We start from the raw sequence: 13,215 nt of genomic DNA, 5'->3' as shown, positions 1-13,215 counted from the left end.
TGGAGGAACAGTAGTTGAATTTAAGTGACACTCAGGGTGATTATAATATCAAATAATCCAAGAGTAGATTTTCGCAGCAATTTTAGTGCCACAGTGAAGCGGTTTTCACATTGGAACCGTGGGTGTTAAGTCCCCAGCAGTGGAGAACTTCACATCTAGAAAGAAAGAAAGAACTTGTAATTATCGTGCCTTTCATGACCTCAGGACCTCCCAAAGGGCTTTACAGCCAATTAAGTACTTTTGAAGTGTAGTCACTGTTGTAATGTAGGAAACAAGGCAGCCAATTTGTGCACAGCAAGCTCCCATAAACAGCAATGTGATAATGTTTTAATGATTGTTGAGGGATAAATATTGGCTAGGATACTGGGGAGAACTCCCCTGCTCTTCTTCAAAATAGTGCCGCGGGATATTTTTTACCTTGGAGAGCAGACGGGGCTTCAGTTTAACGTCACATCCAAAAGACGGCACCTCCGACAGTGCAGCATTCTCTCGGTACTTAGAGGCCAGAGTGCTGCCCACTGAGCCATGGCTGACACATAAACTATACATCCCAAACTGCAATATGAACTGCCCTTCTGAAGTTCAGGTTTAGAATTACACAACACAGTGGGTCATCCCTGAAACTGGCATCAAGCTGATTTGGAACCCCTCCAAACCCAGAGTGAACTTGGGAGCGAGTCACTCCTGGTTCTCTTACGGAAGTATAAATGCAGATATTAGCTATGTACATTCAGACACACCCATATCAGGTTATGGAGGACCCCATAAATCATGAAATGCTCTGTTCAGCTCCGCCCTGTTATCAGTGTTACGTTGTAGCACAGGCTGCCTGGTATCTGAATTGTGTGCAGCTGGTGTTGTGGAGTTTGAACTATAGCCCAGCATTCCTCCCCCCACACGGGTATTGATGTTTGGTTTTATTTCTTACATGCCCAGTAACTTTAATTGTCCCCAGGTTTCCGATGTAAGAATGATTCCAGCTGGGACACATTACTGAGAGTGTCTGCATTTCGGCACTGTTGTCTATTGCAGAAATGGGCCAGTGTTTTGGAAACAAAGAGCTCCAAACTAAAAAAAAAGGGAAAACCAGCTCACATTCTTACGGCTGCCATGGTCTTTACTTATTTCAAAGGATGTAAATGATCTGAACTTAGGAATTATATCCTTAAATGTGGTGGAGCCCATGTTAGGGTAGAGTGTACATGTGATGTGGAATGAGCAAGCCCAATGGGATTTTCTTGTTCCATGTTTTCCAATGTTCCCTATGTTGATAAGAAGCTGCACGGCACGGAGACAGGACAGCAAGGGTGTACATTCCGGGAACACAATGTTTCACGATCCAATGAACAGGATCAGCAGAACCCTCCAGTCCATCCTTTATCGTGGAAGCAACTTGCGAGAGAGTGTGTGTGTGTCACAGTTGCCCGTATCTGCAGGTTCCCCGGCTGTCAGGTCAGTGAGTGAGGATGTTACAGTCCGTATAGTTCTGAATGTCACTTTGTAAGTGGCTTCTTCAGAACGGAGCCTGGGGAAATGCAGTTAGACCATGGCCTTGGAGGGGGTACCATGCAGGTTCACCAGAATAATACCAGGGCTGAAAGGGTTAAATTATGAGGCCTGGTTGCATAAACTTGTCTTGTATTCCCTTGTGTTTAGAAGTTTGAGGGGTGATCTAATTGAGGTGTTTAAAATGATAAAGGACTCGATAGAGTAGATACAGAGAAACCATTTCCTCTGATGGGGAGTCCAGAACAAGGGAACACGATCTTAAAATTAGAGCTAGGCAATTTAGAGGTGAAATCAGGCAGCACTTTTTCAAACAAAGGTTAGTGGAAATCTGGAACTCTGACCCCAAAACGCTGTGAATGTTGGATCAATTGGAGCTTTCAAGGCTGAGATCGATAGATTTTTGTTAGGTAAGGGTATCAAGGGATATGGAGCAAAGGCGGGTAAATGGAGTTGAGGTACAGATCAGCCATGATCTAATTGAATGGCAGAACAGGCTCGAGGGGCTGAATGGCCTCCTCCTGTTCCTATGTTCCTATTACAATAAATAAGTTACATAAATGCACAGAGAAAAACAAGACATTTACCCAACTAGGTCCCCAAAGGAAATCAATATAACCCCCCAAAAAACGCTAATGATCTTGTTTTCATCAGGCCAAGAAATCCCCAGACAATCACATTTATAATAAACAGAAAAACTGCAAATTCCAGAAATCTGCAATAAAAATAGAAAATGCCCCAAATGTACAATTTCTGAAAGAGAAAAGGCAGGCTAAAGTTTAGGGAGAGTCCCTTTGTTAAAGGTCCTGTTTTATCTCTGGTCTAACCTTAAAAACAAATTTCACATTTCACAGTCTCCAGCTCCAATTATTCCTGTTTCCCTGCAGATCCAGTTCTTCTATTGTGCGTCAAATGGAGACATTTCTATGGGCAGTGGGGGAGGATCGGGATGAGTTCAGCTGTACATAACATGGGCCCCCTTGTGAGAGATGCACTTTCCGTTTACACTCTGTCACAGTAAATGTTTCATTCCAGAAAGACAGTAAGAGTTTAGTTTATTTTATTTTCCTGGTAGTGCAGTGAGTAAACGCAGTCGCACAGACCAAGAAGGTCCAAGGGACAATTCCTGTTAGTGGGTTCCAGCCGTAGCAGTAAGTTGGGGTAACAATATTACCTTCAATGCCTCTGAGAGGAAAATAAATCAGCCAGGGTTCCTGATCTCTATCCAGTGTCTCCTGCAAGATGGTCACCCTGTATGTGTGTGTGGTGTGTATGTGTGGTTGGTGTGTGTGTTGGTGTGTGTCTGTGCGTGGGTGGGTGTGGGTGTGTGTGATTTGTGTGTGTGGTTGGTGTGTGTATGTGCATGTGTTGGTGTGTGGATGTGTCTGTGGGTGTGTGGTTGGTGTGTGTGTGATTGGTGTGTGTGTGTGTTGATGTGTGTCTGTGGGTGTGGTTGGTGTATGTGTGTGTGGTGTGTGTGTGTGGTTGGTTTGGTTGGTGTGTGTGTGATTGGTGTGTGTGTGTGTGTGTGTGTGGATGTGTGTGTGTGGTGTGTGTGTGGTTGGTTTGGTTGGTGTGTGTGTGTTGGTGTGTGTCTTTGCGGGGGTGTGTGTGGTTGGTGGGGTTGGTGTGTGTGGTTGGTGTCTTTTGGTGCTGGGTATGAACAGAATCAGACTCCACTTTGATGCCCCCACTGTTGAATAACCAAACACTCATTTACCTGGGCCTACCCAGGAAGAAGTACTGGAGAGTGACTGACACCTGTGAAATCCAGGCAGCAAGAGTGAGCACCCTCCGGGGGACAAAATGACTGCTTTTTTAGTGAAATGCATTGAGAGGACCTGTGGTCCAGTTGTGAGATATTCCAGTGTTTTGTAACTGAGCAATGGAGCAAACATATTAATGTACAGGGACTGACTACAGAGAAGGTCTTGTCTGTGTTTCCTGTTCCCATTACATTTTTGAAGAGCGTGTTATTTACGATTGGGAGGTTTGTAAAGTGAGCCTCATTTTTCCTGTTAAATCTGTCTCTGCTTGAGAATCCAAAAAGAATTAATTTGGCAGATTGGAAGATTGGAATCTCAGAACGCTGGGCTGGGAGCCACATGCCAGATTCTTGCAACTCGATGATCCCTTGGGACATGACTTCTGTTTGAAGTGTGCTGACTGCACGAACTACAGCTGGGGGTCCATAGATTCCTGGAATCCGGAGAATGTGATCCCTGGTAGAGTGAAGCCAACCCGGATGTGCTTAATATCGTCTCAGATCGCAGTGCAGTGTGGGGAGATGGTGCTGTAGGAATTCCTCCAAATCAAAACAGGAGATTCAGTAGAATTGATATTCCAGAGTCAGTGCTGGGAGCTGATCCAGCATGCGAAGAGCATTCACTCAGCTTTTCCTACTGGGAACGGCCTCTGAAATCAAACCAATATAGCACAGCAGTGTGCTACAAATATGTTATTTACAGACCCATGTGTTCAATTGTCTGTAATTCTGCCAATACTTAGCAACAAGGTAATAAGTACAAGAGTATGTATTACCTGGTAAGGATCAGAGAAACACTGTAGCACTGCCACATTCACATGGTACAGTGTCACAGGTTGTGAAACGCATGGTACAGAATCACCGGGTGTGAAACAACGTACAGTATCACTGGGTGTGAATCACATGGTACAGTATCACTGGGTGTGAATCACATGGTGCCGTATCACTGGGTGTGAAACACGTGGTACAGTATCACTGGATGTGAATCGCATGGTACAGTATCACTGGGTGTGAATCGCATGGTACAGTATCACTGGGTGTGAATCGCATGGTACAGTATCACTGGGTGTGAATCGCATGGTACAGTATCACTGGGTGTGAATCGCATGGTACAGTATCACTGGGTGTGAATCGCATGGTACAGTATCACTGGGTGTGAATCGCATGGTACAGTATCACTGGGTGTGAAACATGGTACAGTATCACTGGGTGTGAATCGCATGGTACAGTATCACTGGGTGTGAATCGCATGGTACAGTATCACTGGGTGTGAAACATGGTACAGTATCACTGGGTGTGAATCGCATGGTACAGTATCACTGGGTGTGAATCACATGGTACAGTATCACTGGGTGTGAATCGCATTGTACAGTATCACTGGGTGTGAAACATGGTACAGTATCACTGGGTGTGAATCGCATGGTACAGTATCACTGGGTGTGAATCGCATGGTACAGTATCACTGGGTGTGAAACATGGTACAGTATCACTGGGTGTGAATCGCATGGTACAGTATCACTGGGTGTGAATCACATGGTTCAGTATCACTGGATGTGAATCACATGGTACAGTATCACTGGGTGTGAATTACATGGTACAGTATCACTGGGTGTGAAACATGGTACAGTATCACTGGGTGTGAATCGCATGGTACAGTATCACTGGGTGTGAATCACATGGTTCAGTATCACTGGATGTGAATCACATGGTACAGTATCACTGGGTGTGAATCACTGTACAGTATCACTGGGTGTGAATCACTGTACAGTATCACTGGGTGTGAATCACTGTACAGTATCACTGGATGTGAATCACATGGTACAGTATCACTGGGTGTAAATACATGGTACAGTATCACTGGGTGTGAATCACGATACAGTATCACTGGATGTGAATCACATGGTACAGTATCACTGGGTGTGAATCACATGGTACAGTATCACTGGGTGTGAATCACGGTACAGTATCACTGGGTGTGAATCACGGTACAGAATCACTGGATGTGAATCACATGGTACAGTATCACTGGGTGTGAATCACATGGTACAGTATCACTGGGTGTGAATCACATGGTACAGTATCACTGGGCGTGAATCGCATGGTACAGTATCACTGGGTGTGAATCGCATGGTACAGTATGACTGGGTGTGAATCGCATGGTACAGTATCACTGGGCGTGAATCGCATGGTACAGTATGACTGGGTGTGAATCGCATGGTACAGTATCACTGGGCGTGAATCGCATGGTACAGTATCACTGGGTGTGAATCACATGGTACAGTAGCACTGGGTGTGAAACACGTACAGTATCACTGGGTGTGAATCACATGGTACAGTATCACTGGATGTGAATCACATGGTACAGTATCACTGGGCGTGAATCGCATGGTACAGTATCACTGGGTGTGAATCATATGGTACAGTATCACTGGGCGTGAATCGCATGGTACAGTATCACTGGGTGTGAATCGCATGGTACAGTATGACTGGGTGTGAATCGCATGGTACAGTATCACTGGGCGTGAATCGCATGGTACAGTAGCACTGGGTGTGAAACACGTACAGTATCACTGGGTGTGAATCACGTGGTACAGATTCACTGGATGTGAAACATGGTACGGTATCACTGGGTGTGAATCACATGGTACAGTATCACTGGATGTGAAACATGGTACGGTATCACTGGGTGTGAATCACATGGTACAGTATCACTGGATGTGAAACATGGTACGGTATCACTGGGTGTGAATCACATGGTACAGTATCACTGGATGTGAAACATGGTACGGTATCACTGGGTGTGAATCACATGGTTCAGTATCACTGGGTGTGAATCACGGTACAGTATCACTGGGTGTGAATCGCATGGTACAGTATCACTGGGCGTGAATCGCATGGTACGGTATCACTGGGTGTGAATCACGGTACAGTATCACTGGGTGTGAATCGCATGGTACAGTATCACTGGGCGTGAATCGCATGGTACGGTATCACTGGGTGTGAATCACATGGTTCAGTATCACTGGGTGTGAATCACGGTACAGTATCACTGGGTGTGAATCGCATGGTACAGTATCACTGGGCGTGAATCGCATGGTACAGTATCACTGGGTGTGAATCGCATGGTACAGTATCACTGGGTGTGAATCACTGTACAGTATCACTGGGTGTGAATCACTGTACAGTATCACTGGGTGTGAATCACTGTACAGTATCACTGGATGTGAATCACATGGTACAGTATCACTGGGTGTAAATACATGGTACAGTATCACTGGGTGTGAATCACGATACAGTATCACTGGATGTGAATCACATGGTACAGTATCACTGGGTGTGAATCACATGGTACAGTATCACTGGGTGTGAATCACGGTACAGTATCACTGGGTGTGAATCACGGTACAGAATCACTGGATGTGAATCACATGGTACAGTATCACTGGGTGTGAATCACATGGTACAGTATCACTGGGTGTGAATCACATGGTACAGTATCACTGGATGTGAATCACATGGTACAGTATCACTGGGTGTGAAACATGGTACAGTATCACTGGGTGTGAATGACATGGTGCAGTATCACTGGGTGTGAATCACAGTACAGTATCACTGGATGTGAATCACATGGTACAGTATCACTGGGTGTGAAACATGTTACAGTATCACTGGGTGTGAATCACATGGTACAGTATCACTGGGTGTGAATCGCATGGTACATTATCACTGGGTGTGAATCGTATGGTACAGTATCACTGGGCGTGAATCGCATGGTACAGTATCACTGGGTGTGAATCGCATGGTACAGTATGACTGGGTGTGAATCGCATGGTACAGTATCACTGGGCGTGAATCGCATGGTACAGTATCACTGGGTGTGAATCACATGGTACAGTAGCACTGGGTGTGAAACACGTACAGTATCACTGGGTGTGAATCACGTGGTACAGATTCACTGGATGTGAAACATGGTACGGTATCACTGGGTGTGAATCACATGGTACAGTATCACTGGATGTGAAACATGGTACGGTATCACTGGGTGTGAATCACATGGTACAGTATCACTGGATGTGAAACATGGTACGGTATCACTGGGTGTGAATCACATGGTACAGTATCACTGGATGTGAAACATGGTACGGTATCACTGGGTGTGAATCACATGGTTCAGTATCACTGGGTGTGAATCACGGTACAGTATCACTGGGTGTGAATCGCATGGTACAGTATCACTGGGCGTGAATCGCATGGTACGGTATCACTGGGTGTGAATCACGGTACAGTATCACTGGGTGTGAATCGCATGGTACAGTATCACTGGGCGTGAATCGCATGGTACGGTATCACTGGGTGTGAATCACATGGTTCAGTATCACTGGGTGTGAATCACGGTACAGTATCACTGGGTGTGAATCGCATGGTACAGTATCACTGGGCGTGAATCGCATGGTACAGTATCACTGGGTGTGAATCGCATGGTACAGTACCACTGGGCGTGAATCGCATGGTACAGTACCACTGGGCGTGAATCGCATGGTACAGTATCACTGTGCGTGAATCGCATGGTACAGTATCACTGGGTGTGAATCGCATGGTACAGTATCACTGGGCGTGAATCGCATGGTACAGTATCACTGGGTGTGAATCGCATGGTACAGTATCACTGGATGTGAATCGCATGGTACAGTATCACTGGGTGTGAATCGCATGGCACAGTATCACTGGGTGTGAATCGCATGGTACAGTATCACTGGGTGTGAATCACATGGTACAGTATCACTGGGTGTGAATCGCATGGTGCGGTGCCACTGAGTGTGAATCGCATGGTGCGGTGCCACTGGGTGTGAATCACATGGTGCGGTGCCACTGAGTGTGAATCACATGGTACAGTATCACTGGGTAGATGTGCAAGATCCAATGGCACTATTCATACAAGAGCAGAGGAGTTCTCCCCAGTGTCCTGACCAATATTTATCCATCAACCAATATAACTGAAACACCATCCCTGGGTATGTCCTGTCCCACCGGCAGGACTGATCCACCAGAGGTGGCGGTACAGTGATATACAGTCAGGAGGGAGTGGCCCTGGGAGTCCTCAACATTGACTCCGGACCCCATGAAATCTCATGGCATCAGGTCAAACATGGGCAAGGAAACCTCCTGCTGATTACCACCTACCGCCCTCCCTCAGCTGATGAATCAGTCCTCCTCCATGTTGAACACCACTTGGAGGAAGCACTGAGGGTACCAAGGGCACAGAATGTACTCTGGGTGGGGGACTTGAATGTCCATCACCAAGAGTGGCTCGGTAGCACCACCACTGACCGAGCTGGCCGAGTCCTGAAGGACATAGCTGCTAGACTGGGCCTGCGGCAGGTGGTGAGTGAACCGACACAAGGGAAAAACTTACTTGACCTCGTCCTCACCAATCTACCTATCGCAATTGCATCTGTCCATGACAGTATTGGGAGGAGTGACCACCGCACAGTCCTCGTGGAGACAAAGTCCCGTCTTTGCACTGTGGACACCATCCAACGTGTTGTGTGGCACTACCACCGTGCTAAATGGGATAGATTCAGAACAGATCTAGCAGCTCAAAACTGGGCATCCATGAGGCGCTGTGGGCCATCAGCGACAGCAGAATTGTATTCCAGCACAATCTGTAACCTCATGGCCCGGCATATTCCTCACTCTACCATTACCAACAAGCCAGGGGATCAACCCTGGTTCAATGAGGAGTGTAGAAGAGCATGCCAGGAGCAGCACTAGGCATACCTAAAAATGAGATGCCAACCTGGTGAAGCTACAACTCAGGACTACATGCATGCTAAACAGTGGAAGCAACATGCTATAGACAGAGCTAAGCAATTCCATAACCAACGGATCAGATCAAAGCTCTGCAGTCATGCCACATCCAGTCGTGAATGGTGGTGGACAATTAAACAACTAACAGGAGGAGGAGGCTCTGTAAACATCCCCATCCTCAATGATGGCAGAATCCAGCACATGAATGCAAAAGACAAGGCTGAAGCGTTTGCAACCATCTTCAGCCAGAAGTGCCAAGTGGATGATTCATCTCGGCCTCCTCTCGATATCCCCACCTTCACAGAAGCTAGTCTTCAGTCAATTCGATTCACCCCACGTGATATCAAGAAACGGCTGAGTGCACTGGATACAGCAAAGACTATGGGCCCCGACAATATCCCGGCTGTAGTGCTGAAGGCTTGTGCTCCAGAACTAGCTGCGCCTCTAGCCAAACTGTTCCAGTACAGCTACAACACTGGCATCTACTCGACAATGTGGAAAATTGCCCAGGTATGTCCTGTCCACAAAAAGCAGGACAAATCCTATCCAGCCAATTACCGCCCCATCAGTCTACTCTCAATCATCAGCAAAGTGATGGAAGGTGTCGTCAACAGTGCTATCAAGCGGCACTTACCAATAACCTGCTTACCAATGCTCAGTTTGGGTTCCACCAGGACCACTCAGCTCCAGACCTCATTACAGCCTTGGTCCAAACATGGACAAAAGAGCTGAATTCCAGAGGTGAGGTGAGAGTGACTGCCCTTGACATCAAGGCAGCATTTGACTGAGTGTGGCACCAAGGAGCCCCAGTAAAATTGAAGTCAATGGTAATCAGGGGGAAAACTCTCCAGTGGCTGGAGTCATACCGAGCACAAAGGAAGATGGTAGTGGTTGTTGGAGGCCAATCATCTCAGCCCCAGGGCATTGCTGCAGGAGTTCCTCAGGGCAGTGTCCTAGGCCCAACCATCTTCAGCTGCTTCATCAATGACCTTCCCTCCATCATAAGGTCAGAAATGGGGATGTTCGCTGATGATTGCAGTGTTCAGTTCCATTTGCAACCCCTCAAATAATGAAGCAGTCCGAGCCCGCATGCAGCAAGACCTGGACAACATCCAGGCTTGGGCTCATAAGTGGCAAGTAACATTTGCGCCAGACAAGTGCCAGGCAATGACCATCTCCAACAAGAGAGAGTCTAACCACCTCCCCTTGACACTCAACGGCATTACCATCGCCGAATCCCCCACCATCAACATCCTGGGGGTCACCATTGACCAGAAACTTAACTGGACCAGCCATATAAATACTGTGGCTACAAGAGCAGGTCAGAGGCTGGGTATTCTGCAGCGAGTGACTCACCTCCTGACTCCCCAAAGCCTTTCCATCATCTACAAGGTACAAGTCAGGAGTGTTATGGAATACTCTCCACTTGCCTGGATGAGTGCAGCTCCAACAACACTCAAGAAGCTCAACACCATCCAGGACAAAGCAGCCCTCTTGATTGGCACCCCATCCACCACCCTAAACATTCATTCCCTTCACCACCGACGCACAGTGGCTGCAGTGTGTACCATCCACAGGATGCACTGCAGCAACTCGCCAAGGCTTCTTCGACAACACCTCCCAAACCCGTGACCTCTACCACCAGGAAGGACAAGAACAGCAGGTACATGGGAACAACACCACCTGCACATTCCCCTCCAAGTCACACACCATCCCGACTTGGAAATATATCACCATTCCTTCATCATCGCTGGGTCAAAATCCCGGAACTCCCTTCCTAACAGCACTGTGGGAGAACCTTCACCACACGGACTGCAGTGGTTCAAGAAGGCGGCTCACCACCACCTTCTCAAGGGCAATTAGGGATGGGCAATAAATGCCAGCCTCGCCAGCGACGCCCACATCCCATGAACGAATAAAAACAAACATTATCTTTTCATTTCTCATTGCTGTTTGTGGGACCTTGTGTGCAAATTGTTATTTCCCAACATTACAAAAGTGACTACACTTCAAAAGTACTTTATTGGCTGTGAAGCGCTTTGGGGCATCCTGAGGTCGTGAAAGGAGCTATATAAATGCAGGTTCTTTCTTTGAGGGCACGTAGCCAACAGCGTTCCACAAGATATTTTTTCTTCAGTCCCTTGCGTGATTTCAACCACACCTCACGTACTCTGAGTTTCTCTGGACTGGCTGGAAACACCCTCACCAACATGAACAATAACCTCCTGAACAATAGGGATTGGTGTCTATTGGATAGGTAAAGTCCATGCCACACCTGCTGCCCAATTCCTATCCCACAGTAAGTCCCATTCACCTATCCCCCTGTCCACAATGACCTCTGCCTGCTCCCCATCCCTCAGTACATTGACTTCAAAATCCTCCCTCGCTCCTATAACTCCCTCCACTCATCCTCTGCAGCCTACTCCAGCCCTTTATCCCTGCTCGCACCTTCCCCTCTTCCATTTCTGATCTACTGTCAGTCCTGCCCTCTGCTCCACCATCAGTGGACCACCCATGAGACCCTCACAATCTTGAATTCCCTCCATGTGCTTTCTTATATTCTTGTGAGAGAATGTTCTAACACAAAGACCATGATTGAATCACACACTCACCACATGAAGAATGTTGAGACGATTCGGTGTGAAGCAGCTGTGGCCAAGGAAAGAATATTAGACATTTTCCTTTGGCAAACAGTTCTCCAAAATCAGTAATGAGCCTATGTAACTGGAATTTAGGAATCACATTTGGATGTGGCTTTCTCTGTGAGGTTACTCAGTACGGTTGAATGTCGATTGGATTCATGTTGTTCTCCTCAGATTGATATCTGTGTCTTGTGCCAATTTTCCCCCCCTTCTCCTGATGGTCCCGTGCTGAGGTTTGGATTCCGTGATGCTCTAGTGATTGTGACCATTGGCCTGTTGTCCAAACATAGTCCAGCCCAATCCTTCTCCCAATACCCACACAGGTTCACTTCCCAGCAGGGGTTTCACCGGGTAACAATCGGAAGTTGGAAACTTACTGAGCTCTCCTCCCAGGAACCGTGAAGCCAACTGTGGCCAGACCGACGTTGACCAACTCATCATAGACTCGGGAACAAAACTGGACACTCATTCATTCACAGTAGCACACCACAACACTGTGTCTAGGGAAGAGAGTCATTCTAACCAGATTCATTTATGAGAATTACAAATAGATTTGAACAATGTGACTTGGGTACGGAATTATTACCAAACCTTTAAGGAGATCCACTTCCAAATAGGACCAAACCATCGCAAAATTAGAATAGTACAGCATAGAATTAGGCCATTCAGCCCATCATTTCTGCTCCAGTGGGTTTTTTTCCGACCTGAGACAACCAGCCTAATGCCCCTCATGTGCTTGTTCTCTAATAGCTCCTATTCCCTTTCTCTGCTTATTTTTATGCTAATGTTACTCTCTTTCCAACATATTCTATTTTGCCTTTTCACTTTTAATCTCCTGCAGCCATTTTGAAAGCGGAGCAACTATTTAAACTCTCAGCTCACTTCAGTGTAACTGGGGCCGAGGATGGACGTCATCAACCAGGACCCTGGCTCGAAATCGTTTCCAGTGACCTTTGCTGGAAAGCGCTTGTGTGCAGATATCAGGTGAAGCCCTCCTTGGTCGAATAACATGTTGGCACTCAGGGTCTAGGCTGACTCATGAGGAATGAGCACCCATGAGAGGTACTGGAGAGTGGTCAGAAACAATGCAATTACACCCCAGCATAAGTCAGTATCTTCAAGGAAACAGGAGAGAAATGGGGAAGGGTTGGGGAGGGAGGGGAATGAACAACAAAAAAAGGCCGGGCTAGGTTGCTTTAAGTGTTGAGCTTTAGAATTCCAAAGCCACGTCATCTGAAACCAAGGGGATGGGCTGGCTTAAACACAGCAATCCACAGGCTGCCGAAACTGTGCAATCAGGAACCAATGGGACAAGAGAAGTGAAAACTGTATACAAAAGACAGACTTGAGACTGCAGCAGATTGCAATGTGCCTGAAAACCAACTCTGAACAATACCGGAGGTCAAATCCACACCCCATAGGAGAGATATCCTGGAGTAACACGCACATGGAGTGATACAGCAAGCGTGTGGGTATATCAGAGTGATACAGCAA

Source organism: Heptranchias perlo, chromosome 38 (assembly GCF_035084215.1).
Source record: "Heptranchias perlo isolate sHepPer1 chromosome 38, sHepPer1.hap1, whole genome shotgun sequence".
Lineage (NCBI taxonomy): Eukaryota > Metazoa > Chordata > Chondrichthyes > Hexanchiformes > Hexanchidae > Heptranchias > Heptranchias perlo.
The sequence above is the reverse complement of the archived record's forward strand: the minus strand, read 5'-3'. Positions refer to the sequence as shown.